Source organism: Olea europaea, chromosome 1 (assembly GCF_002742605.1).
Source record: "Olea europaea var. sylvestris chromosome 1, O_europaea_v1, whole genome shotgun sequence".
NCBI lineage: Eukaryota > Viridiplantae > Streptophyta > Magnoliopsida > Lamiales > Oleaceae > Olea > Olea europaea.
The window spans coordinates 13,272,432-13,282,367 of NC_036237.1; positions in this window are offsets into that span (position 1 = coordinate 13,272,432).

The window sequence follows — 9,936 nt, forward strand, 5'->3', positions numbered from 1 at the left end:
CAAAAAGTACTTATGGGCCAAAATAGAAACCGTGTGCAAAATTTACGCCCAATTCTTTGAACGTCGACAATCCAAATTTGCATGCGCTCATCCTTCAAAAAAAATGGTCGAAATCCCTCTTACGTCACGATGCCATGAGTTCAATCTAAAATGGTCGCTACATTTTCGAAAAGTACTTATGGGCCTAGAACGGACATCGTGTGCAAAAGTTGCGCTCAATTCTTCGAACGACGACAATCCAACTATGCAAGTGCTTGTTCTTCAAAAAACAAACAGTCGATATCCCTCTTACATCATGATGATGCATGAGTTCAATCCAAAACGGTCGCTACATTTCCAAAAAGTACTTATGGGCCCAGAATAGAAATCGTGTGCAAAAGTTACTCTCAATTTTTCGAACATCAACAATCCAATTATGCGAGTGATTTTTCTTCAAAAAACAAATGGCTAAAATCCCTCTTATGTCATTATGATGCCGTGAGTTCAATCCAAACGATCGCTTCATTTCTGAAAAGTACTTATGGGCCCAAAACGGAAACCGTGTGCAAAAGTTACGCTCAATTCTTCAAACGCCGACAATCCAAATAAGCAAGTGCTCCTTCTTCTAAAAACAAATGGTTGAAATCCCTCTTACGTCACGACAATGCCATGAGTTCAATCCAAAATGGTCGCTACATTTTCGAAAAGTACTTATGAGCCCAAAACGAAAACCGTGTGCAAAAGTTACGCTCAATTCTTCGAACGCCGACAATCCAATTAGGCAAGTGCTCATTCTTTTAAAAAAAAGACCAAAATCCCTCTTATGTCACGACAATGTCATGAGTTCAATTCAAAACGGTCGTTACATTTTTGAAAAGTACCTATGGGCCCAAAACAAACTCCGTGTGAAAAAGTTACGCTCGATTCTTCGAACGCCGACAATCCTAATATGCAAGTGCTCGTTCTTCGAAAAAAATGCCAGAAATCGCTCATACATCATGGTAAAGCTATGAGTTCAATCCAAAACTATTGCTACATTTCCGAAAAGTACTTATGGGCCCAAAACGGACACCGTGTGCAAAAGTTAAGATCCATTCTTCGAACGCCGACAATCCAAATATGCAAGTTCTCATTCTTCAGAATAAACACCCGAAATCCCTCATACGTCATGGGAAAGCTATGAGTTCAATCCAAAACGGTCAGTACATTTTTGAAAAGTACTTAGGGGCCCAGAACGGACACCGTGAGTAAAACTTACGCTCAATTCTTTGAACGCCGACAATTCAACTATGTAAGTGGTCGTACTTTGAAAAACTAACGGTTGAAATCCCTCTTACGTCACGACGATGCCATGAGTTCAATCCAAAATGGTCGCTATATTTTCAAAAAGTAGCTGTGGGCCCAAACTGTGTGCAAAAGTTACGCTAAATTCTTTGAACGCCGACAATCCAAATAAGCAAGTGCTTGTTCCTCTAAAAAAAAGGGCCAAAATCCCTCTTACATCACGACGATGCCGTGAGTTCAATCCAAAATGGTCGTTACATTTTCGAAAAGTACTTATGGGCCCAAAACGGAAACCGTGTGCAAAAGTTACGCTCAATTCTTCGAACGCTGACAATCCAAATAAGCAAGTGCTCGTTCTTCTAAAAACATATGGCTGAAACCCCTAATACATCATGATGATGTCGTGAGTCCAATAAAAAACGATCGCTACATTTCTGAAAAGTACTTATAGGCCCAAAACGAAAATCGTGCGCAAAAGTTACGCTCAATTCTTTGAACGCCGACAATCTAACTAAGCAAGTGCTCGTTCTTCTAAAAACAAATGGTCGAAATCCCTCTTACGTCACGTTGATGCCGTGAGCTCAATCCAAAATGGTTGCTACCTTTCCGAAAAGTACTTATGGGCCCAAACCGGAAGCTGTGTGCAAAAGTTACGCTCAATTCTTCGAACGCCGACAATCCCAATAAAAAAGTGCTCATTCTTCTAAAAACAAATGACCGAAATCCCTCTTACGTCATGACGATGCCGTGAGTTCAATCCAAAACGGTCGCTACATTTTTGAAAAGTACCTATGGGCCCAAAACAAACTCTGTGTGCAAAAGTTACGCTCAATTCTTCGAACGCCGACAATCCAAATATGCAAGTGCTCGTTCTTTGAAAAAACACCCAAAATCCCTCATACATCACGGTAAAGCTGTGAGTTCAATCCAAAATGGTCACTACATTTCCAAAAATTACTTATGGGCCCAAAACGAACACCGTGTGCCAAAGTTACCCTCAATTCTTTGAACGCCGACAATCCAAATATGCAAGTGCTCGTTCTTCGAAAAAAATGCCCAAAATCCCTCATACGTCATAGAAAAGCTGTGAGTTCAATCCAAAACGGTCGTTACATTTTTGAAAAGTACTTCTGGGCCCAAAACGGACACCGTGAGTAAAACTTACGCTCAATTCTTTGAACGCCGACAATTCAACTATGTAAGTGGTCATACTTCGAAAAACTAACGGCTGAAATCCCTCTTACGTCACGACGATGCCGTGAGTTCAATCCAAAACGGTCGCTATATTTTCAAAAAGTAGCTGTGGGCCCAAACCGTGTGCAAAAGTTACGCTCAATTCTTTGAACGCCGACAATCCAAATAAGCAAGTGCTTGTTCTTCGAAAAAAGGGCCAAAATCCCTCTTATATCACGACGATGCCATGAGTTCAATCCAAAACAGTCGCTACATTTTCGAAAAGTACTTATGGGCCCAAAACGAAAATCGTGCGCAAAAGTTACGCTAAATTCTTCGAACGCCAACAAACCAAATAAGCAAGTGCTCGTTCTTCTAAAAACAAACGGCTGAAACCTCTAATACATCATGATGATGTCTTGAGTTCAATCCAAAACGGTCGCTACATTTTTGAAAAGTACTTATGGGCCCAAAACGAAAACCGTGTGTAAAAGTTACGCTCAATTCTTCGAACGCCGACAATCCAAATAAGCAAGTGCTCAGTCTTCTAAAACCAAATGGTCGAAATCCCTCTTACATCACGACGACGCCATGAGTTCAATCCAAAACAGTCGCCACATTTTCAGAAAATACTTATGGGCCCAAAACAGAAACCGCGTGCGAAAGTTACGCTCAATTCCTCGAACGCCGACAATCCAAATAAACAAGTGCTCGTTCTTCTAAAAACAAATGGTCGAAATCCCTCTTACATCACGGTGATGCCGTGAGTTCAATCCAAAACGGTCGCTACATTTTCGAAAAGTACTTATGGGCCTAAAACGGACACCGTGTGCAAAAGTTAAGCTCAATTCTTCGAATGTCGACAATCCAAATATGCAAATGCTCATTCTTCAAAATAAAGGCCAGAGATCCCTCATACATCATGGCAAAGCTTTAAGTTCAATTCAAAACGATCGCTACATTCTCGAAAAGTACTTATGGGCTCAAAATGAACTACGTATGTAAAAGTTACGCTCAATTCTTCGAACGCCGACAATCCAAATATGCAAGTGCTTGTTCTTCGAAAAAATGCCCAAAATTCCTCATACATCACGGTAAAGCTGTGAGTTCAATCCAAGACTATCGCTACATTTCCCAAAAGTACTTACGGGCCCAAAACGGACACCGTGTGCTAAAGTTAAGCTCCATTCTTCGAACGCCGACAATCCAAATATGCAAGTTCTCATTCTCCAAAATAAATGTTCGAAATCCCTCATACGTTACAGCAAAGCTATGAGTCCAATCCAAAACGGTCGCTACATTTTTGAAAAGTACTTAGGGGCCCGAAACGGACACCATGTGCAAAAGTTACGCTTAATTCTTCGAATGCCGACAATCCAATTATGTAAGTGCTCGTTCTTCAAAAAACAAATGATCGAAATCCCTCTTACGTCATGATGATGCCATGAGTTCAATCCAAAATGATCTCTACATTTCTGAAAAGTACTTATGGCCTAAAACGAAAATCGTGTGCAAAAGTTGCGCTCAATTCTTCGAACGTCGAGAATCCAAATATGCAAGTGCTCGTTGTTCAATAAACAAACGGTCGAAATCCCTCTTACATCACGATGATGCCATGAGTTTAATCTAAAACGATCGCTACATTTACGAAAAGTACTTATGGGTCTAAAATGAAAATCGTGTACAAAAGTTACGCTCAATTCTTGGAGTGCCGACAATCCAAATACACAAGTGCTCGTTCTTTGAAAAAACACCCGTAAACCCTCATACATTACGGAAAAGCGATGACTTCAATCCAAAATGATCGCTACATTTTCGAAAAGTGCTTATGGGCCCAAAACGAACGCCGTGTACAAAAGTTGCGCTCAATTCTTCGAACTACGACAATCTAAATATGCAAGTGCTCATTCTTCGAAAAACAAATGGCCAAAATCCCTCTTAAGTCACAACGATGCAGTGAATTCAATCCAAAACGGTCGCTACATTTTCGAAAAGTACTTATGGGCCCAAAACGGACAAAGTGTGCAAAAGTTATGCTCAATTCTTGGAACGCCGGCAATCCAAATATGTAATTGCTAGTTCTTTGAAAAACAAATGGTCGATATCCCTCTTACATCATGATGATGCATGAGTTCAATTCAAAAATGATCGCTACATTTCCGAAAAGTACTTCTGGGCCCAAAACAGAAACCGTGTGCAAAAGTTACGCTCAATTTTTCGAACATCGACAATCCAAATATGCAAGTGATTGTTCTTCAAAAAACAAATGGCTGAAATCCCTCTTATGTCATGATGATGCCGTGAGTTCAATCCAAAACGATCGCTACATTTCTGAAAAAGTACTTATGGGCCAAAACGGAAACCTTGTGTAAAAGTTACGCTCAATTCTTCGAATGCCGACAATCCAAATAAGCAAGTGCTCATTCTTCTAAAAACAAATGGCTGAAATCCCTCTTATGTCACAACAATGCCATGAGTTCAATCCAAAATGGTTCCTACATTTTCAAAAAGTATTTATGGGCCCAAAACGAAAACCGTGTGCAAAAGTTACGCTCAATTCTTCGAATGCCGACAATCCAATTAAGCAAGTGCTCGTTCTTTTAAAAAATGACCAAAATCCCTCCTACGTCACGACGATGTCGTGAGTTCAATCCAAAACGATCGTTACATTTTCAAAAAGTACTTATGGGCCCAAAACAAACTCCGTGTGCAAAAGTTACGCTCAATTCTTCGAACGCCGACAATCCAAATATGCAAGTGCTCGTTCTTCGAAAAAAATGCCAGAAATCCCTCATACATCATGGTAAAGCTGTGAGTTTAATCCAAAACTGTCGCTACATTTCCGAAAAGTACTTATGGGCCCAAAACGGACACCGTGTGCAAAAGTTAAGCTCTATTCTTCGAACGCGACAATCCAAATATGCAAGTTCTCATTCTTCAGAATAAATGCCCGAAATCCCTCATACGTCATGGGAAAGCTATGAGTTCAATCCAAAACGGTCGCTACATTTTTGAAAAGTACTTAGGGGCCCAAAACGGACACCGTGAGCGAAACTTACGCTCAATTCTTCGAACACCGACAAGCCAACTATGTAAGTGCTCGTTCTTCGAAAAACAAACGGTTGAAATCCCTCTTATATCATGACGATGCCGTGAGTTCAATCCAAAACGATCGCTACATTTCTGAAAAGTACTTATAGGCCCAAAATGGAAATCGTGTGCAAAAGTTACGCTCAATTCTTCGAACGCCGACAATCTAAATAAGCAAGTGCTCGTTCTTCTAAAAACAAATGGTCAAAATCCGTCTTACGTCACGATGATGCCGTGAGCTCAATCCAAAACGGTCGCTACCTTTTCGAAAAGTACTTATGGGCCCAAAACGGAAACTGTGTGCAAAAGTTACACTCAATTCTTCGGACGCCGAAAATCCCAACAAACAAGTGCTCATTCTTCTAAAAACAAATGACTGAAATCCCTCTTACGTCATGACGATGCCGTGAGTTCAATCCAAAACGATCGCTACATTTTTGAAAAGTACTTACGAGCCCAAAACAAACTCCCTGTTCGAAAGTTGTGCTCAATTCTTCGAACGCCAACAATCCAAATATGCAAGTGCTCGTTCTTAAAAAAAAATGCCCAAAATCCCTCATATGTCATGGTAAAGCTGTGAGTTCAATCCAAAATGGTCACTACATTTCTGAAAATTACTTATGGGCCCAAAATGGACACCGTGTGCAAAAGTTATGCTCAATTCTTCGAACGCCGACAATCCAAATATGCAAGTGCTCGTTCTTCGAAAAACAAATGGTCAAAATCCCTCTTACGTCACGACGATGCCGTGAGTTCAATCCAAAATGGTCGCTACATTTCCAAAACGTACTTATGGGCCCAAAACGAACACCGTGTGCAAAAGTTATGCTCAATTCTTCGAACGCCGACAATCCAAATATGCAAGTGCTCGTTCTTCGAAAAACAAATGGTCAAAATCCCTCTTACGTCACGACGATGCCGTGAGTTCAATCCAAAATGGTCGCTACATTTCCAAAACGTACTTATGGGCCCAAAACGAACACCGTGTGCAAAAGTTATGCTCAATTCTTCGAACGCCGACAATCCAAATATGCAAGTGCTCGTTCTTCGAAAAACAAATGGTCAAAATCCCTCTTACGTCACGACGATGCCGTGAGTTCAATCCAAAATGGTCGCTACATTTCCAAAACGTACTTATGGGCCCAAAACGAACACCGTGTGCAAAAGTTATGCTCAATTCTTCGAACGCCGACAATCCAAATATGCAAGTGCTCGTTCTTCGAAAAACAAATGGTCAAAATCCCTCTTACGTCACGACGATGCCGTGAGTTCAATCCAAAATGGTCGCTACATTTCCAAAACGTACTTATGGGCCCAAAACGAACACCGTGTGCAAAAGTTATGCTCAATTCTTCGAACGCCGACAATCCAAATATGCAAGTGCTCGTTCTTCGAAAAACAAATGGTCAAAATCCCTCTTACGTCACGACGATGCCGTGAGTTCAATCCAAAATGGTCGCTACATTTCCAAAACGTACTTATGGGCCCAAAACGAACACCGTGTGCAAAAGTTATGCTCAATTCTTCGAACGCCGACAATCCAAATATGCAAGTGCTCGTTCTTCGAAAAACAAATGGTCAAAATCCCTCTTACGTCACGACGATGCCGTGAGTTCAATCCAAAATGGTCGCTACATTTCCAAAACGTACTTATGGGCCCAAAACGAACACCGTGTGCAAAAGTTATGCTCAATTCTTCGAACGCCGACAATCCAAATATGCAAGTGCTCGTTCTTCGAAAAACAAATGGTCAAAATCCCTCTTACGTCACGACGATGCCGTGAGTTCAATCCAAAATGGTCGCTACATTTCCAAAACGTACTTATGGGCCCAAAACGAACACCGTGTGCAAAAGTTATGCTCAATTCTTCGAACGCCGACAATCCAAATATGCAAGTGCTCGTTCTTCGAAAAACAAATGGTCAAAATCCCTCTTACGTCACGACGATGCCGTGAGTTCAATCCAAAATGGTCGCTACATTTCCAAAACGTACTTATGGGCCCAAAACGAACACCGTGTGCAAAAGTTATGCTCAATTCTTCGAACGCCGACAATCCAAATATGCAAGTGCTCGTTCTTCGAAAAACAAATGGTCAAAATCCCTCTTACGTCACGACGATGCCGTGAGTTCAATCCAAAATGGTCGCTACATTTCCAAAACGTACTTATGGGCCCAAAACGAACACCGTGTGCAAAAGTTATGCTCAATTCTTCGAACGCCGACAATCCAAATATGCAAGTGCTCGTTCTTCGAAAAACAAATGGTCAAAATCCCTCTTACGTCACGACGATGCCGTGAGTTCAATCCAAAATGGTCGCTACATTTCCAAAACGTACTTATGGGCCCAAAACGAACACCGTGTGCAAAAGTTATGCTCAATTCTTCGAACGCCGACAATCCAAATATGCAAGTGCTCGTTCTTCGAAAAACAAATGGTCAAAATCCCTCTTACGTCACGACGATGCCGTGAGTTCAATCCAAAATGGTCGCTACATTTCCAAAACGTACTTATGGGCCCAAAACGAACACCGTGTGCAAAAGTTATGCTCAATTCTTCGAACGCCGACAATCCAAATATGCAAGTGCTCGTTCTTCGAAAAACAAATGGTCAAAATCCCTCTTACGTCACGACGATGCCGTGAGTTCAATCCAAAATGGTCGCTACATTTCCAAAACGTACTTATGGGCCCAAAACGAACACCGTGTGCAAAAGTTATGCTCAATTCTTCGAACGCCGACAATCCAAATATGCAAGTGCTCGTTCTTCGAAAAACAAATGGTCAAAATCCCTCTTACGTCACGACGATGCCGTGAGTTCAATCCAAAATGGTCGCTACATTTCCAAAACGTACTTATGGGCCCAAAACGAACACCGTGTGCAAAAGTTATGCTCAATTCTTCGAACGCCGACAATCCAAATATGCAAGTGCTCGTTCTTCGAAAAACAAATGGTCAAAATCCCTCTTACGTCACGACGATGCCGTGAGTTCAATCCAAAATGGTCGCTACATTTCCAAAACGTACTTATGGGCCCAAAACGAACACCGTGTGCAAAAGTTATGCTCAATTCTTCGAACGCCGACAATCCAAATATGCAAGTGCTCGTTCTTCGAAAAACAAATGGTCAAAATCCCTCTTACGTCACGACGATGCCGTGAGTTCAATCCAAAATGGTCGCTACATTTCCAAAACGTACTTATGGGCCCAAAACGAACACCGTGTGCAAAAGTTATGCTCAATTCTTCGAACGCCGACAATCCAAATATGCAAGTGCTCGTTCTTCGAAAAACAAATGGTCAAAATCCCTCTTACGTCACGACGATGCCGTGAGTTCAATCCAAAATGGTCGCTACATTTCCAAAACGTACTTATGGGCCCAAAACGGAAACCGTGTGCAAAACTTACGCTCAATTCTTCGAACGTCGACAATCCAAATATGCATGTGCTCATTCTTAAAAAAAAAATGGTCAAAATGCCTCTTAAATCACAATGATGCTGTGAGTTTAATCTAAAATGGTCGCTACATTTTCAAAAAGTACTTATTGGCCCAGAACGGACACCGTGTGCAAATGTTGCGCTCAATTCTTCGAAGGATGACAATCCAACTATGCAAGTGCTTGTTCTTCTAAAAACAAACAGTCAATATCCCTCTTACATCATGATGATGCATGAGTTCAATCCAAAAAGGTTGCTACATTTCCGAAAAGTACTTATGGGCCCAAAACAAAAACCGTGTGCAAAAGTTACGCTCAATTTTTCGAACGTCGACAATCCAAATATGCAAGTGATCGTTCTTCAAAAAACATATGGCTAAAATCCCTCTTATGTCATGATGATGTCGTGAGTTCAATCCAAAACGATCGCTACATTTCTGAAAAGTACTTATGCACCCAAAAATGGAAACTGTGTGCAAAAGTTACACTCGATTCTTCAAACGCCGACAATCCAAATAAGCAAGTGCTCATTCTTCTAAAAACAAATGGCTGAAATCCCTCTTACGTCACGACGATGCCATGAGTTCAATCCAAAACGGTCGCCACATTTTCAAAAAGTACTTATGGGCCTAAAACAAAAATCGTGTGCAAAAGTTACGCTCAATTCTTCGAACGTCGACAATCCAAATAAGCGAGTTCTCGTTCTTCTAAAAACAAATGACCAAAATCCCTCTTACATCACGACGATGTCGTGAGTTCAATCCAAAATGATCGCTACATTTTTGAAAAGTACTTATGGGCCCAAAACGAACACCGTGTCAAAAAGTTACACTCAATTCTTCAAACGCCGACAATCCAAATATGCAAGTACTCGTTCTTCGAAAAAAATGCCCGAAATCCCTCATACGTCATGACAAAGTTGTGAGTTCAATCCAAAATGGTCGCTACATTTTTGAAAAGTACTTATGGGCCCA